The sequence below is a fragment of the Tympanuchus pallidicinctus genome, unplaced genomic scaffold (assembly GCF_026119805.1).
Source record: "Tympanuchus pallidicinctus isolate F22 unplaced genomic scaffold, pur_lepc_1.0 scaffold30, whole genome shotgun sequence".
NCBI lineage: Eukaryota > Metazoa > Chordata > Aves > Galliformes > Phasianidae > Tympanuchus > Tympanuchus pallidicinctus.
In genome coordinates, this window is record NW_026294748.1 from 4,940,363 (window position 1) to 4,958,826 (window position 18,464).

The window sequence follows — 18,464 nt, forward strand, 5'->3', positions numbered from 1 at the left end:
AATCCCCCACCGTCACAAAGCAGCAGCGAATGGCATTTTTGCTCCTGTTTCCCCCATGTCTGCCCTTTTTCCTCACTCCGCATTCATTTTGCAATTACAAAACCTGACGAGACCCAACAGATGAAAGTTTCCTGATGCTGAAGTGCAATACAAGCGCTGGAAGTGAAGGGCTCCTCAACGAGCCCAATCAGCTCCAGTGCAGAAACCAAACGGGGAAGAAGCCTCCGTCTCTCCCACATCCCTTCCCACAGCCACCACACAGGAGCTCTGCCTGCCCTTTCAAGTCCATTTTGCTCACATCTGAAGGCCTGAACGTGCAGAGATGTGGGGTTGGCACCTCTGCCGAATGTTGATGCCCCAAGAGAAGGTCGGGCAGGTGGGATTAGCACACCCTGACACATCCCCGTGTCTTTCCTTCTTCTTACTTATTGACTTGAGATTTCTTTTTCTTTTTATTCTTCTTCTTTCTTTCTTTCTTTCTTTCTTTTTTTTTTTTTTTTAAGTGGCCACAGCAATACCGTGGATTATATCATATGAAACACACACTGGCTGTCAATCAAAAAGGGGGTGCTTTGGTCAGGAATAATCAGGGGTTTTGTTTCCAACATTAATGAAGTGGCTGGAATAGCAAACATCTGCTGAGGGGACTCAAACCCCGAGCAGCTGTTGGAGCCCCCAGACCTCTTCCCACATAGGACAGCTCTGCTGCTGAGCACTTCTCCCTGAGGTCTCTGTAGGGCTGAGAAATGGGGCCATGCAGGAGGGTGGGAAGGGAAAGGCATGTCAGGAGGGTTCGGAGGGCAGGCGCTGTGACGTGGGTTGTGCACATGAGCCCAGCAAATGGCCGCGTGAGAGCCAGGCCCAGAATTCCTGTGTGTGTCCTTTCCAAGAGGGAAAGGGGTTAATCCCAGGGAAACGACCCCGCAGGTCACTGAGTGAAGCTGCTTTGTGTGTGTGTGCAAAGCCAGAACCAGAACAGAGCAAGAAGATGGCACTGCTCTGAGCTGATCGGCTGGCAATAGGTCATCCATGCAGAGAGCTCTGTCCTGTACCATAACACTGCAACAGCACCCAGCTGATCAGAAAGCACAGCAGTAGATCTGCTGAAGCAAGGTTTCTGCTGACATTTGCTTTAACCCCAGCCCTGGTGCTGCCAGGAACCCTGTCAGCACTGGAACCCACTGGTGCTGAGGCATCTTACGGTGGTCTCAGATCAGTTTTTTTCTTCTGAATTCACCCTATCTAATGGGCAAAGGTTGTTCTCTCAAGTCCCCCACATTACCACATTTAATTGCTTTTTCCAGTGAAATCCAGTGGGATCTCAGCATTCATCCAACACAAGAGGCTTTCTGATATCTGCCCAATGCAAGAGGAAATGACATTGCCCAGAAAGCTCTAAAACCAGGAGGGTGTAAAATCCTCCTACACGCACACAGAATTGGGTAAACCAAGGAGCTCCTTAGTGCTCTGCTCCTCTGAGAGAAACACAGCTCAAGGACAGACAGACACCCAGGCAGGGCATCCCTCCCCCAGCCCTGGAAGGCCTCTGTAATGTCAGGAACATACAGGATAGAAGAGAAACTGCAGTGTTTGTTGGCTCTGAACTCTGCCTTGGCCCCTCTGCAGATGGCAAGGTGAAACTGCTGGGCATCAAAGTGTGCGATGTCATAGGAATTGCAAAGCAGAGAGCTAATTGCATATGCTCACACACAGCATTGGCTTCAGGGAGGCTGTTGCTTCCAGCTTATCTCTGCAAGCAAATTTCACTCCTGGCCTAAGAGACTGCAGAGCAGGATTGCTGAAGGTCCAGCTGTTTCATTGCTTTTTACTTTTCCCAGCTCAAGCAGGTCTTGAATCCTCGCAGTGATTTCTCTGTCACCTTTAGATCTGCCTGCAGCCTCTGTGAGTGTCAGCAAACCTCAGTCAGAGCCAGGCTGATTCTCCTCCTATTCCCCCTGCAATGCTGCAACATTAGCACAGCCCAAAGCAGCCCCTACGTGACAGACCTGAGCTCACGGCAGCACTTCGAAGTAGTCCTTAAGCAGTCAGAATAAGCTGGGGCTTTGGAAATTTCCTTCAATAAGTTTACACAGATAAGCGAATCATCAGCAGGGACTCCTCCATTTCACAGCTTGCTCTTCTGCCAGCCCTAAACCGAACCTCCTTTGCTTAGAATCACCTTTTATCTCTCACCACATGGATTGTGCTGGTTCTTAGAGGGGAGATACAGGCATGGTTTCAGACCTATATGCAGAGAAACAGAGGTGGAGGGTTCCTCTGAGCACTCAGAACAGAGCCAGACCTCACCACACTTCTCTCCAGGTTAGCAATAGTCTAAATCCTGGTGTTTTCCTCATTTTTCCCCCACAATGGCACTGAAGGCTGAGAAGGCATTTTGCTGATTTCCCAGCTGGGACAGGCACTACCTCCTCCTTTCCTAAGCCCCATTGCTACAAAATCAAACCCAGTTCTGCCACTGGTGCTGGTGGAGCTGTTCCCACGTGCTCCCAGGGGCGTTGCCTTACCCTCCTCAGGGAACCAAGGAACATACCAAGCTGGATTGAAGAATCCATTGTGAATCTGAAGAAGAACTGGCAGAAACGAAGGCATTTAGAGAGACACTTATGGTGTGGCTGTGATTTCTGGGTGTTGTATCGATACCACGTACACCTGAGTTGATGCCAAGGAACATAAGGCATCTTTCAGCGAGCAGGGATTTGTTTTTTCATGCTATAGCTGAGAGGCTACAATCTGGACGTGTAAACTGGGGCTAAGGAGTTTGGAAGCAGCAACCAGGAATGCAAAGGAGCATCCTGTGCCATCCTGAGCAGCAGAACACCGACGGGGCTCAGTGTGAGGCAGAGGGAGCAGATCACAGCAGTCATGGATAGGGCCTCTGTGGGGATAGAGGACAGCAGTTCCTGCAGCTCTCCTCAGGGCAATGTAGCATCGGGTTTGGGTGAGGCAGATGTGCTCAGTGCCTCCCAATATTCACCACAAATATCTGTGGGATGATGGTTTAGACAGTGCCCTCAGTGATGGGCTTTGGGTTCTGGTTCGCCACAAAGAGGTCAGGCAGACCAGAAGTCTGTCTTTGGAGGTCCTTTCCAAAGGAAATACCCTGTTCTCGATAGCGGTTTCCTCATGCATCCTTTTGTCTGGGCAACTCCACACTGCACATCCATCTCACATCCATCCATTGCCCCACCTGCACTGCTGCCCTCTCCAGGATCCCAGTGAACACCAAGACACGTCTTAAAATGGCCAAGGAAACAAAAATCTTAGTAAAACCACAATCACTTTCCTGGAAGGATTACAGCCAACAGTAAGGGGCAGCATCTGATCTCATGAGAGCATCAGTGCTTGGGATTGGAACATTTTTTAAAGTCTCCCCCAGTTTTTGGCATGGTAAACTTCCCAGATTGAACACAGCTTCGCTCTGATCTGTGCTCCAACCTAATTTGGGTGAGGATGCACGTCTGAATGCTCACTGCTTCATCCAGCTTTGCCTAAGGCCCATTATTTTTGCACAAGCCTTGCTAAATCTCTGCCAAATTGGATGGTAGTGTTCAAAAAATCAAAACATTTCCAAGTCCTTCTATAAAAGGGAGCAGGATGTTTTGGCATTCTGTGACTGATGCTTTCTTCATTATTCACAAGGATTATATCTGTTTGTTTTCTTTTTTTTCTTTCTCCTACAAGACAATTCACCTGAAAGCAGAGAAGAAAAAGGATCCCAAACCAATAGACCAGAAGTATGACTCCAGTCTCCATAGAGACACCAGAAAAACACTATGGTCATGTGGGCTGTACACAAGAAGCCTATTCATACTGGAATGGGTGGTGTTCCAGGATGTTAAGTAATTTTGACAATCTGCCACTATCTCAGCCTGCGAGAAGCCCGGAGGGAGTTATTGATGCCATCAAGTGCTGATCTGTGTAAATGGTTTCTAGACAGCCTCCTTCATTCTTGGCTCTGCAGGACCTCAGACCTGCAGATGGATCTCAGCAAGGCCACCTGGAAGCAACCAAGGTCACCATTTCCAGACAGCACCCAAACTGCTCCGAAGAGCTTTGGCCCTTTCTGCACCAGTGCAGTTCTGGAAGCAGATTTGTGGCACTCAGGACTGGTTGACTGGCCCAGCTTATGGCTCAGGCAAAGCAGCTCATACCTGTGAGAAGCAGCAAGAATCAGCTATAATGCAATTGCCACGCAGTATAATTAGGACATTAAAATACACATAGCTGTTAAGGCCCTGGTGCCATTGGTTAAGCCCCAGAGCTTTCACTGTGTTATCAGTGTAAGAGGGGGAGTAACACATCGAACAACTGGTACATATTTCCAATCCCTTTGCATTTAGGGGGGAATCTCTACATTCCTGTTTTCTCACCGGCCGTAACCTCGTTTCTACAAGGAACTCAGAGCTTTAATTCTCTCCCCACTACATATTTCCATGGCTCTCAAAAGTGCTCCTGGCAGCCCTTGGATGGCATTCACACGGCCTTGCTGCCCCACATGCTGGTTCTCATCAGGAGCAGCCCAGCAGTAGCTGCTCCCAGACCATCACACAGCACCCTTCATTCAGCACGCAGCTTGGATTGCACAGACCTTATTTGCAAGTGAGGACTGTTCTCCCTCTCACCTACCCCAGAGATATCTTAAGGCAGGTATATCTGCTCTCTCACTTGCTACAGACAGCAATATTCCCACAAACCTCTCCCCACTCTCCTGAACAGCAGTGTGCCCACTCTCCCTTATTCCCACCTGCAAGCACTGATCAGGGCTCATCGTGCCAATGGATTCTGCACTACAAGAGGGGGACAAAGGCTGCCTAGAGAGGGTTGTAATGCTTGCAGCTATGCTGTGGTAACAGCTTGGTATTAGTTTAGGTATTTGAAAGCAAAGTGGCTGGCTGCTAACAATAAGTAGGGCCAATATGAAAAGCATCCAGAGAGATGATGTTTGTATAAGGCTAGACTGAAAGAACACAGCGAGGACAAAAGCCTGAGATGTTAAGGACAGCCTACTATAGGCTTTATTTTATTATATAAAGCTCTCCCTGCTTTATTACTGTCAGGATCACTGTCATAGGCAAGAATGCCCCTTACTAGCCACGAGGTCAAGAAGCATTCTGATAGCCCCAGTCTATTTTTCTCTACAATCAAGAACTATAGCACTGTTACCTATTACTGGCTAGAAAGATAGCATGTGCTACTACCTAACACGGACACGTGGTGTGAAACTAGTTCTAAACTCAAGAATCTGCTTTACATAGCAATGAGCCGAGCTAACCTGAGTACCAAAAAAGCAACTGCACCACTCTGTGTGCATCACTTAGCTTATAGCTGCTCCCAGTTCATTACAGCATGCCCATCTCCGGTCTTAGCTTTATCTGTAACTAAAACAATGGCTTTACAGAAGGTATGATAGGGGATCTGAGAGTGGTTGGGCAATGGAAGAACGAAGGGATGCATGAGAGCTGAGATCCCAACAGCGAGGTCTGACTGTAGTGAATGGAGGGGGCTGGAGATGGAAGTCAGGCCAAGAAGCAGCTTTGCCTTTTTAGCAAGGATAAACCCCATTTCATTGCCTGCGCTGGGACTAAGATGGTTGATACTAGATAGAAATCTGTCCTGTAATCCAGATGAGGTAAAGCATGAGGCTAATTACAGCTAATTTGATCTCCATTGTCTCTTGGCTGAGCTGAGACAATTTCTTAACAGTAAAGACTTGCTCTGTGTTTTAGGGCAGAATCCTTGTGAGAGGTTGCACTGCTTGGGAGTTTTGGATTCTTTCTGACCTCTTCACACCGCACTACAAAGCTGAAGGACAGTTTGCAGGTTGGAATAACAGCAATCTTCTGGGACAGACTTCAATGGGATCTCCAGAGCTTGGTGTCCTGCTGAATATAAAGCCTCTGGATTAGGGGAGAGAGTTCAACACAGCTTCCCTAACTTTTCAATAAAGGTATCAGCTGGGAGCTCCTGCTCTGCATGCCCTGTTGCTGAAACAGGCTGGAGCAGGAGGCACTAATGAGCCGGGCTTAAAGATGCAGATTTAAGACTGATACATCAAACAAGGGAGTGGTGTGAGCTTAGAACAGATAGCACCATAGTGTAAAGGACACAGGAGCCCAGCTGCTGGCTAAGGAGGCAAGAAAACAAACCTTGCTTTGGTCTGCTTGGGCCTCGGATGCCATCCAACCTGTGTTCAAACATTCAGACAGGGCTGCTGTGTTCCCGTAACTGATTGGCTCTCATTTGGAAGTGCTGGGTTGCAGACGCGCGGGTTGTTCATGTCAAAAGACAGGCAACACAGCTCTTCCATAAAAGACCAGCAGGCAGACACATTAACCCCTGTAATCCCTTCCTGTGGTGTACATGACGCCACATAGATTTATTAATTAAACCCTGTTATCCGGTGGCCACTGTCAATTAAGCATTTCCTTATAACTTATAATGAGGGCTCATTCATTAGCAAATGTTTCCATTACATTTAAGGCTATGAGTCTCTCTGAAGACTTTTCTTCCTCAACAAAGAAGGGAATTTGTTGTGGTTTGGGATCCTGTGTAAAGGGAGAGGTAGAGAAGCAGAGACTGGATCTGCTGCTGAGCTGAACAATTAATAAATGATCATTGCTGTGCTCTAGGAAGGCACAGCTCCATCCACAAACAACTGTTTCAGGAGATGAATGTGATTCTTACTTGCCAGCCCCATGACCCTAGGAGGTTGCAGCACACCCTTACCTTTTTCATTGCTGTTCTCTGCTTTGCCAGCTCTCTGTAACACAGCATTTCTGTCTCACTTCCCAGTGCAAGCAGTTCTTTCACTTTGCCTGAAGAGCTCATGACAGCTTACTTGCACAATATTTCTAACTCCTTCCAGACGAAGCTACAAGGTTGTATCTAGTTTTGTTCTGCCTTGCATCTTTTCTTGCTCATAATTCTGCTTCCTTGTTCTGATTCCAGACCTCTCCTGTCTGGAAGTCAGGAAAATCCTCTGTTCCTGAGGGCATTGTGTCCACCCCTTCCTTTGGAATGAATGCACTATATATCGATTTGCTGCAGGACCCACCCAGCAAATCTGAAGGGGGAAGTGAGAAGCAATGCAACTTCTGAGTGTGCCTTCAGAACAGGCTACCTGAGAACCCCCTGAGAACTTCACTCAGGCCCTGATGAACCCTTTGCTTTGGCACTGGTGGTCACCTGAGGGGCCTCTGGTGCAGAACTCGTTGCAGGGCTTGCAGTGCTGGCTCCTGAGCATCAGTACTAGGAACACAATCACATCTGTCAAACAAACTCCAACCTGAATGCTGAGGAACCAGAGCAGCAAAAGGCTGATCGAACAAGCATCGGAAGCTTCAGTCAAACATGATCCATGATAAGAAAAATGTTATGATTTTAAACGGGTACTCGAAGTCTCATTGGACCTGATGTGACTTTTAGACCATTGGGTTGAGGTTAAAAAATAAATGAATAAAATAAAGGATCCAATAGAATAATGAATCCCTTTGGAAGGTTACCAAGGGTTCCTCCCAGCAGCTGCCTGGAGAAAGGTGAAGGGCTTTGGCTGCCTGCACCCGAAGCCACGGCCCGCCTGCCTGCTGCAGTGCAGGAGATGGAGCTGCAGTTCCCTCTTCTGGCAACACGTGCAGCTGCAAGCCCTGTTCGGGATGATTTATTGGATTGATCCGCTAGGGCTCTGTGACAATAAAGCCCAGATCTTGCCACACAGATCAGAAACTGCATGCCAGCAAAAAAGCCCATCTGCAGAGCTGAAGGAGTTAAACCCAGTTGGTGGCTTGTTGGCTAACATAAGCTGGTAATGATTCTACTGGTGCTGCAGTGGTGTCATGCCTTAGTAACAGTGATCTCCAAGCTGTACAGTTACTCCACTGAGCCTCATGTAGGGGCTCTTTTGCAGAGGCCAGCTGCAGAGCCTGGAAATAGATGGGAGTGGGAACTTGGATGTCAGGCTGCAGAGCTGCTGGGTGGTGGCACTGGGGAATGGGATCGACAGCAAATCCTGAAGGAATCCCACAGAAAGGATTCGTGTGAGGCAGTGCCCCATTCCCAGCTCCTCTGCAATCAGAAGGAACGAAGGAGCTGCTGCTGTTGAGAGCTTGGAAAAGACGACCTTATCGAATCAAAATCACTGGGAAAAGAAGACAATGCCATCTGGCTGCGTCTGAGAGAGCTGGAGACCACGCTGGCATTATTTGAGGCAGACTGCACTCATCCTTCCCCACGCATTCCTGGGACATTTCTAATCATAACTGTGAATGGCATCCCGCAGCGCGTTTTTGGGATCAGGTTCCCTCTATAAATGCCCAATCCTGGATCTGCAGGCTGCAGAGCTCCCACTGAAATCAGCTGAAGCACAGCCCAGCTCAGTACTGTCAGAGCTGCTGTTTCACGCAGGGCCCATTAACAAAGAATCTGTATAATTCAGATGTTCAGAGCACTGAAACCTACCTATTGAAAATTGCCTTTTTGTATGGAAGCCAGCAAAAGACAAGGGGGAAAAAGTGATGCACTCCTCCTCCTTTTGTCTGAATTGTTCTACAGTGACATATGCATATAATCAATTACGGAGAGCAAAAAATGGGATTACTTTTAAGAATCCCACTTTACTTTTCCCCCTTCTCAGTGTCGGCGTGTTCACACAACTCAGAATGGATTGAAGTGATAACAAGTAACTCAGCACATGGCCCTGTCTGCTCGGTGAGTTATCATGCATTCCTATCTGACTGTCTAATCTAAGATGCTTTTAAAGGACATCATCAAAATATCTAAGAGCTGCCGCGGGATCTAATTACTAATCTTCAGGAAGAAACGCTGGCTTTGCTGCAAAGATGGAATCCCACCCCTTAAGTCTTTATGAAGCAAAGAGGCAGAAGGCTGCAAAGCACACGTGTGCAAATCACAAAGCTGTGCTCTTGTGGCTCAGTCTGTGAGCACTTGGAGCATGATGCAATGTAAAACTATTGTTCTATCTGAAACTATGGTGCTATTTTACACTGCACAGTCCCATGAGTCACTCAAACTGTGTTGTACCCCTTCCAAGGAATGGTTTATATTGGTCTGCGTTATTCATCGCTTTCTTAATTGCTTGGCTTTCCTTTGAGCACAGTAGCACAGAATTTGGGTGCCCTACGAGTGCTGTTGGATTCACTCTCACGGTATCCACAGGTCACACAACACCAGCATTCCCATTACACGCATGGAACTGGAGGCAGAGATGAGGGATGAGATTTGTCTGTGGGAATAAGGTTGATTTTTAGAGCAGTGCAACCAGATGTCTTGTGTCCTAGTCCTCTCTACTCACCTAATAGAGATTTTTCCCTTGTCTCCTGGCAAGCCAAGGACAGGTTCACCAGACAGACAAATAAAACTAGAGCCAATGTCTGCATCCTTCTGCACAAAGAACATATTACAACTCAGAAATGCAATAGCTCACGGCAGTGCAACGTTAGGCAAGATTTGCTGCTTGCTGTATTCAACAGAGGAACAGAAGTCTGGGAAATGAGTCTGGGATGAGTCTTCCATGCTCGTTATAGAAACCACCTTGTCTAATTCTAGTTTCCTCTTTTCTTCTGCTCCCTTTTATTTAAGTCACTACCAGCCTTACACTCAGCTCCTGCATATCAGGAATATCCTGCAGATCCCTGTTCCTGGACTGCTCTCCATCACGGGCAGGAACGAGTTCATTAATCACACCCATATGTGCCAGGAGGTGAACTTGCTTGGAACTCCACTTCCACTCAGTCCACACACAATTCCTTGACCTCAAGTCAAAGCCTAAGTTTCCTCAAAGCACTTCAGAATGGTGGGTAGCCACAGTCTGAATTATATTTTGGTTGGATCAAGTCGATTTGGAGCAGTATATTTGCAGCTAAAAACTAAACCATCATAGCCAACTTCATCAATGGACTGGTGTCCACTGGTCACCAAACAAATGTATGCAGATAGGACTACCCAGTCTCATCTCAAAAACTGCCATTCACTTTCTTCCACGGACAAAATTGTAACTCAGCTATTGTGAAGCACAGCCCAACCTTCTTGGTGTTCAATTCATGCTCTGTATCAAGCAATAGCAACTTATTTATGGTGTTAAAGCACATACTGTCAACTTGGCTGGATCAAAGTGCCCTTGAACTGCTCTTGTTACTGATTTGGGGGTGAAACAGCACCTTCAGAAAAGCATTCATCCAACAGCATCATGAAACAGAGAAAGCACCCATCTTCTGAGATGTGCCACTGTGAAATAGGTTAAGGCCCAATTTAAAAGCGTTCAGCTTTCATAGAATCATAGAATGGCCTGGGTTGAAAAGGATCACAATGATCATCTAGTTTCAACTTCCTGCTGTGTGCAGGATCGTCAAACATCAGACCAGGCTGCCCAGAGCCACATCCAGCCTGGCCTCGAATGCCTCCAGGGATGGGGCATCCATGACCTGAGTGGAGCAGCCTGAGAGCCACTGCTCCAGGAGTCAGGAGCATCACCTCAAGCCAAGAGAAGCTGAGGAAATAAAAGAGTAAAGTGTCCCTGAAGGATTCGAGCTGAATATCTGCACCAGAATGGGCAAAATCATCACTGTATAGCATCTTCCACCTCACATTTGTCTGCTTTTTTTTTCCTACCCTACTGTTGTTATTGTGAGGATGGCAATTTTTGTTCTGGAACACAACAGGTGTTTTTCATAGGAGGGCACCCTGCTGAGATGTGCGCCCTCAGTGCTGGATCACTCTGCAACAAAAACTGAGATTTAACAATCTAATGGTGTTCTGTGTCTCTGTAGACACCCCTCCCCCATGTAACACCTTTCCTATGCTATCTGCTCCTGTGCAGGAGTCAAAGGGAATACCTCTGTACAACTGCCTGCACCACACCTGATGGGTTGGATGGGAGGTGAAGGGGATCGAACGAACATGAACAACATTTCCCCTGGTCATCTTCTTCCTTCCCTTATCTGCCATCATTATATCACTGCGTTTGTTACTTTAAAAACACAAAAACATAAACCAATCTCAGCCTAGCAGGGACAGGACAACAAAATGACCTCGGGACTGACTGCATATAAAAACCAAGCAGATAAAAAAAGCACGGCAAGCTCAGCGTACTCAGTATGGGGATGCCAAGCAGGAAAGGAACAGCAGAGGGAGGTATCCGGCCGTGCATGAGGCAGCAGAGAGGAACTGCCCTGTGCTGTTGGGTGCTGCATCACCAAGCTCCACGCAGCTCCACGTCCCGCATTGCTCTCTTCCTCTGCGGGACCCTGAAAGTAATTGTGCTTAAGGAAGCAACTGGTTTGATAGGGAATATCTGGAGATAACGCTTTGTGCTCCGGATAACTGCACAGCAGTGTGCAATTGGGAGCTCCAGGAAGGCTGCGGTGAGGGGAGGGATGCGTAAAAGTCTTTGCCCTTTGGGGCACTTTTCAGTGTTTCTGAGCTCACCCCACAGAATAAGTCTGATGGAGAAAGGCAATGGTGCCACAAAAGATGGAGCTCTGTTCTCTCAATGCGTGGATGCTCTCAACAACCAGAGGTCCTGAAGAGCACATCTGGAATCACTTACAGCAGCATCTGGAAACTGTCACGAGCTGCAATGAGACACAGTTGCTTAATTATTCTGGGTCTGTATCCTTTGCCACTGTGAAGCTGTCAGTGGCCGTTCAGCCTCCTGGGCACAAATCCCAGCACACCCCCTGCATGCCACTCATCACATACAACACTTGTCACACTATAGGAAGCATCAGCTTTACCCTCAGCACTGCCCTGACCGAGTCCAGCACAAGTGATAGCCTATGGTAAGTTCACTGTTACAGCAGGAGGAAAGGAAGAGAAAGGAAATCACCCAACAAGCCCCACAGAGAACAACAGCCCTGTGATAATCCCAGTCCACCTCTGCATCAGACACAGCCAGAAGTTTCATTCCACAGCATCAATCTGTTCCTTAGTGAGAAGTCCATCAAGCCTTTGCAGCAGCAATATGGTTAAGATTATCTTCCGACTTATCCTGGAAGATGAAAGGAGTACAAAATTACCCAGGACAGACTTCTACTTTGCTATTTTGTTTTTGGTACATCTTACAGATCCAGAATAAAATAGACTTCTCATGGAAGAGAATCATTTTGGTTCCCTTATCTCTTCCCCAGCACTGATGCTTGCTTCTGGAAGTGAAGGAGTTAAGCACACTGTGCTATGCGTTTTCCTCAAAGCACAAAGGGAGAGGGGCTAAGGATTCTTGCCATTATCCCAGTGCTGAACTTCAAGGCTGAACTTCCTCTGGAACCATTTGCATCTTCCCCTTCCGCCTCCAGCAATGCCCTGAGGTCAACAACTCGACCCAAATGGATGGGATCATAGCAGGAGAGGTGGTGCCTCTGCATTCTGCTTTGGAGTGAGATGGTGCTAACAGGAAGCACAGAAACACGAGGAAAATAAAATGGGATAAAAGTAATAGAAACTAAAGAGGAATGTTGAGAAGCTCAGGGGAGAGGAGGAAACATGAAAGTACATCAAGACAGAAGCGCTGATGCATCCGTAGCTCAAGGGGGGCAAATGAGCCATGTGGAAAATGCAAAGGAATGGTAGAGAAATCATAAAACCAGGATTCCAGAGAGTACATCTTACAGTTCAGCTCACGCTGCAATAAACATCCAGATGGCCGCGTATCCCAGCGAGACGCTGCTGGGAAAGGAAACGGAGAGGGAAAGAGGGGGAGAGAGGGGTCACTTACACATGACTCTTCCATTCCCAGCGAAAGAGGAAAAGGAAATGTAGATTAAGAGAGGTCTTCAGGCCTCAGCGCTGGCTGAGCCAGCACAGGCACAGGAGGCAGAAGCCAAGGAATGTCTTTGAACCTCTTGTGCTCGCATATTTTTCTAGCCCTCTTCCCGTCTCTGTCTCTCCCTCCATTTCAGCCCCCTCTTTTCCCACTCACAACAGCCCTCTCTCCAGTTCTGACAGTCCCTCCTCCCTTTTCCAGAGCCCTACAGCAAGGGTTGGTTTATAGCACTCTAAATCACATGTCACAGCATCACATCCTCTCTTCTCTCCCCTTTAGGGGTTTTTTCACAGGCCACAGTAAAAGAAATGGGAACAAGTTAGACAAGCCCTCACTCCTTAAGAAATGCTCTATAGCAACCCCAGAGGTCCACAGGGTCTTCCACAAATCCATTTTCCCTGTGGAAAGGGAATAAATAAGCACTCTGGTAATAAAGACAGAGCAGCTGAACATCTCATACCAGGAGAAAAACTATGGGAAATACAGTGAATTCAGCATTGCATTAATTGGCCCCAAATCAGGCCATCCTGTTGTTGTTCTTGACACACTCAGCTCTCATTCTGTGATTCTGAGCATGTCCTCTGCCCTTCCTGTACCTCAGTTTTTCCAGATATGGAATAGGGAAGACTGCTGACCTAGCTACAGATATGACCCACAAGATTTTGCATTGAAAACATTAAATCAATTTAAAGAAACACCACTGGCAGAATCAGTATTGTTGTCCTCTCTAAGACACTGACATCTCCAGTCCTGTGTAAATAAGAAGCGTCACTGAATCCCAGTGCACAGAGCTTGCACAGAAGGGACTGCAGGAGCTCAGGGCAAATAAGAGAAGGAGCAGCACAGTGTTATCATTGGGAATGCCAGAGGGTTTCCAGGAAAACACAGCTCTGGATTCAGGCTCTCAGGTGTGTTCCACATCTCACTGGAACTGGCTGACTGGGTTTGTTCCACCCAAGGGTACAAAACTATGAGAGAGAGGACCTCTGAGCTACGGGAGACACAAGAAGTGGCTGCACATTCCATTCCTCCCAGCCCTGAGAGGTTTAATATCACAGTCTGATTCATCAAAGCTTTTTAAAAATATATTCATAGAAGGGGGAAAAAAAAGGACCAGGTTTTGCTTTTTTTGCTCTTTGTTCTGTATGTTACCTAATTTATAGTGAATCAGGTGTTCTTTCTTCTAAGCATTTTATTTTTAGCATTGCTGTTAGTAAATTGCTTTCCCTTTTGCACGTGCCTGCCTTCAGATGGAGATGAAAGTCTGTTCTGAGGAGGGTGATGGGTGCACGGCTGTCCCTGGGTGCTGGTGTGATGAGGTGCAGCGCTTTGAGAAGTCAGCACTTTCAGGGCTGTTTGCTTTCATCCTTGCTTCAAACCTGCTTTAGAACCTGCTGAGTAAGCAGCAAAAATAGAGAGGAGGAGATGGGGGTGTGCAGCTGAGGCAGGAGTGATACAGCAAACCACCACAGTACCTTGTGGAGTGGCTGTTGTGCACCCAGACTGCTAATCACACTGCAGATGCTTTTACCATCGCTTCAATCCAATGGGCAGGAGCTGAATATGAGCAGGAAGAACTGTTTAATGGGTAAGAATGCAAACCAGGTACTGCAGATTTTATACACCGCCTTTAACAAGTCACTGTGTGATAACTCATCTGGAGGAAAGCAGTTTGCACTTCTGCCATGCCTTTGGAAAATGAGTCTTTTGGGGCCTCCTGTGACCCACGCAGCACCTCACCCAGGGGTACTGCTGCATCTCACACAGCCATAATGGGAAAATTAATTGTGTGGGCTCAATGGAACGCAGAATTTGGCCACTATGGTTCATTTCCACCCAGCAGACACCTCTGAGAGCAGGAGGACGGCTCTGCTGGCTGCTTCAGATCCCAGATCCCCTAGAGCAATACAAATTGAAACACACTGTCCAGAAAGATTTAATATAATAGTCTTTCACCTACAAGGATGGGCACCAAGCCATCCTCACTCTGCTCTGCCCAGCAGCTCACCTTGGCTGACAGGTGAACAGAGTCCAAGAAAGAGAGAGAGTGCAAAGGAGGATTAATTATTCTGAGTCGAAACAATTGCTGCACAGGATTTTTTTGTCCTTCTGGGCTGTAGCAGTAACTGAGACAAATGTTCTTCTCTCAGCCATACTTCTCCATCAGCCGTGTCAAATGTACTTTGCTATAAGCCATAACATTTGCAATGTTTCATATGACTGAACAGCTCAAGGTATGCAAGCTCTGCGATGAGATCTGCCCTAACTTCCTTCCCAGTCCTGCTTTTGAAGCCAGGTTTCCCTGTTTCCTTGCTAATATTATTGTAGATCCATACTGCAACATCATAACATAAACTTTGAACTGCATCCTTGTTGGGGTTTTCCCTAACTTACTGAATGAGCAGTGGGGGTATTTCAATTACCACCTGTTCTGCAGGAAGATCTCAGATTCTCAGTTGCACATCTCAGCCTGGCGGTGCTGGCTGCTGTGTGCTCACAGCAGAATGGCAACAGCCTTTCTCAAGGAGGTTTATATGGGATCAGACTTATTGAATCCTGCTTGTGACCTGCACACAACTCGTCCTGCACCTTCAGAAGACACTGGTGCCTCCAAACACCAGACCTGTGGTTCTTCATTCTCTGGAAGGAAAGCCAAATCACTCAAAACACAGCTCACACTGATCTGTCAGTCTGAAAGTTTGGTATTTCCTCATGGTGAAGATTTTCCTCGTGAAAAGCTTTCAGCCCATTACAGTTGCTGAAAACTTGCCAGTGAACTGGGAGGAACCTCTCAGATACCTTTCCACGCTTTTCATACTTATCCATCATTTGGATTATCCATCATTTGGGTTACTCTTCACGTGGGACTTTGTTCCCAAACTGAACAGTGTGTAGCACAACAGCAGTGATGCAAAACCAAAACTAATTGACAACACCACCACCACCAAAGAACCCCTTCCACTTCTAGGCATTACAGACTTCACAAACTCCACAGTAAATGGGATGGAGACAAACACTGGACAGACAGGAACTGACCCAACATTTCTGAGGCACTTTGTGATTTTTCTCATCAGCAAAAGCATTTCTTCCTTAAGGAAAGGAGAAGCACAGGGAGCAGAGAGATCTCTGAAACGAGGAAAGAAATTCCAGTAATTGAACAGCTCATATTTTGACAAGCTGAGTTATTAAGTACTGAGAACTGATGAATTGTCTCTCTAGACATAGCACTGCATGCCAGGATAAATACCAGAGCTTATGCAGCCTGGGTTTCAGCACAGATACATTGGCCATGCCCACAGGCAAGGCTACAGCTGCTGTCATTACAGAAAATGCTTAGGAAAGAGCCTAAAAAGGAGAAGGCAGCTCCAAAGGTAATGCAACTGCAGTAGCTGTACACGTACAGAGGAATGCTGCTCAATGACCATTGCTTAAATATCATGAAATTAGAGCCAGTATCAAATATTCCTGTGAGTTCTGCCATTTCCTACTGGTTGTAGCGAAAGCTGGGGAACCTCCTCCCACACAATCTCTTCTGTTCCAATAGAAACTGATGGGAGTGCTCCCACAAGTTCAGAGCATGCATACACAAAGTGTAGACACAGGATTTTATCTTGCAACCTGAAATATGCCACTAGACTGCAAATGTAATATCTCACAATTAAATGTTTTTTGCCTGCAAACAACTGGAAGCGCTGCTGGCTTCCTCATGATCGCCCTTTGCATATATGTGGCGTCTTTCACTCAATAGTCTCAAAGCACTTAATAAGCAACAATTAATTAACCCCATAACATCTCAGTGCTGTAATTAAGACATCTACATGAGGAATAATTGCAGCACCAGTGATTTTGGTTCCAGTAATTTCATCAAAACACTGCAGATGTGTCACAGCCGTTTGCAGTGCAGCGCAGCACACAGCCTTGGGAAGCTCGTGAGAAGCTCTGTGCCAGGCTCTAGCAAGGAGTTTGGGAAAGCAGGGTGCTAACAGGTGCCTCACCAGTGTTACAACATTTCTGGCAAGGCAATGTAATACACTTTGTGTTACGTTATCATTTTGGATGAATGGCTGTCTCCTATCTTTTCTTTTTCCCATGCTGCATTAGGTTCTTTCCTACTCCTTCACACATCTTTTTCAGTAATAGCTCTCCTATCTTCCCATGCAATTATGACATGTTATTCCAAGATGAAGGAAAGGGGAATTTGCTCCTTTGGAGAGCTTTCATCTGCACGCAGTGCTTTAAGGCATCTACTGAGATTTATACGATCTGACAGCTTAAAGGTGGAACAACAACCATAATGGCAGGCCTTGCTATTAATTCAGCAGCTCTCAAAGCACTGCAGTCTTCTCCACAAATACCGAGTCTTAAAGCATTGTCAGTGAGTTGGGCTTTTTCTTTTGGTAGATGGGAAATGCTGGGCACACCAGTTTGAGTTCTAAGATCTGTGCTTAGGATTAAGGGAGCTCTCAAGCACACAGGGCTGACAGGAAGTCACAGGAGGCAGTAATGAACTTTGGAAGAGAGTCCAGCTATTCAGCCAATTATGCTAAGGCCAAATTTCTCCTTATTGCTTTCCGATACACAATTAAAGCGTTCTAAGTGTTCTGGTTTGTGGTTGTCCCTCTTCCCAAACCCACATTGCCATCAGTGTGGATGGATACCCAATGGTGCAAGGATGCTTTGTAATGCCAAACCTTGCACCATCTCACCAAGGCTATCACAAGGCACCTGACCACAGCAACAGGAGACCACTGACATTAAGTCACCTTGTATTTTCAGGCAAAAAACACCTAGCAGTAGGAGGCTACATCTCATAGGGTATAATTTAGCATAGCTTTATTGACCCAGAAACTCTACACCAACATAAATGAGCTGAAGCTGTGGTAGTGAGGCCTCATTCAACATGCATAAAAACATAATGGTCTGGAGTTTCATCCAAACAGAAGGATAAGTATCTTGTTTCAACATTTAACCAATCTCTGGAAGTGACCCAAGGGGAGACTGGGGGGGAGGGGGGAAGGCTCTCCCCACACAATCACCCTATTGCCTAAACAGAGAGCCAGGGTGTTCCCATCAAAGCTCTGCCCTGCAGAGTCAGTTAGACCAGTGCTTGGACCTGAAAGGCAGCACTGTCAGAGCTACAATGGGACAGGCAGCTGGCAACATAAGTGTTAACTTGCATCGGGGCCATACAGCACAGAGGGAACAGAAAGGAAGGGCGACTTGTGGCTTAGAAGGCTGAGAATCCACCAGCTGCACCTTCAGCTGTATGGGCAGCCACTGCTTTATGGCTTCAGCATGCTTCGTACACCAATTCCTCCCAAACAGGAATAGGAAACTAATGAGCAGAGTCAGAAGGTCCGCTGTTGGAGGCATCGAAAAGAACGTGCTGGGGGAGAAGAATGTTCTCTTCTTGCAGAGCTAACGCTGAGGTTTCAGCATCCATTTCTGCTCAGATGCAAACAGAACGAGTAAAACCCACCAAAACAAAACACCTTGCTGCTACAGCATGTGAGCATCACAGCTAGAGCTGGAAGGAACAAGAGGAGGAAGAGAGACAGAGTGATGCAGGGAACGCTGGTCAGAGCTCTCAGACTTCTGGCTGCTCTGGAGTGATGGGAAATGACTTTGCTTGTCATTGCAAAGGTTCTTTGTGTCCTCACGTTAGATAAAT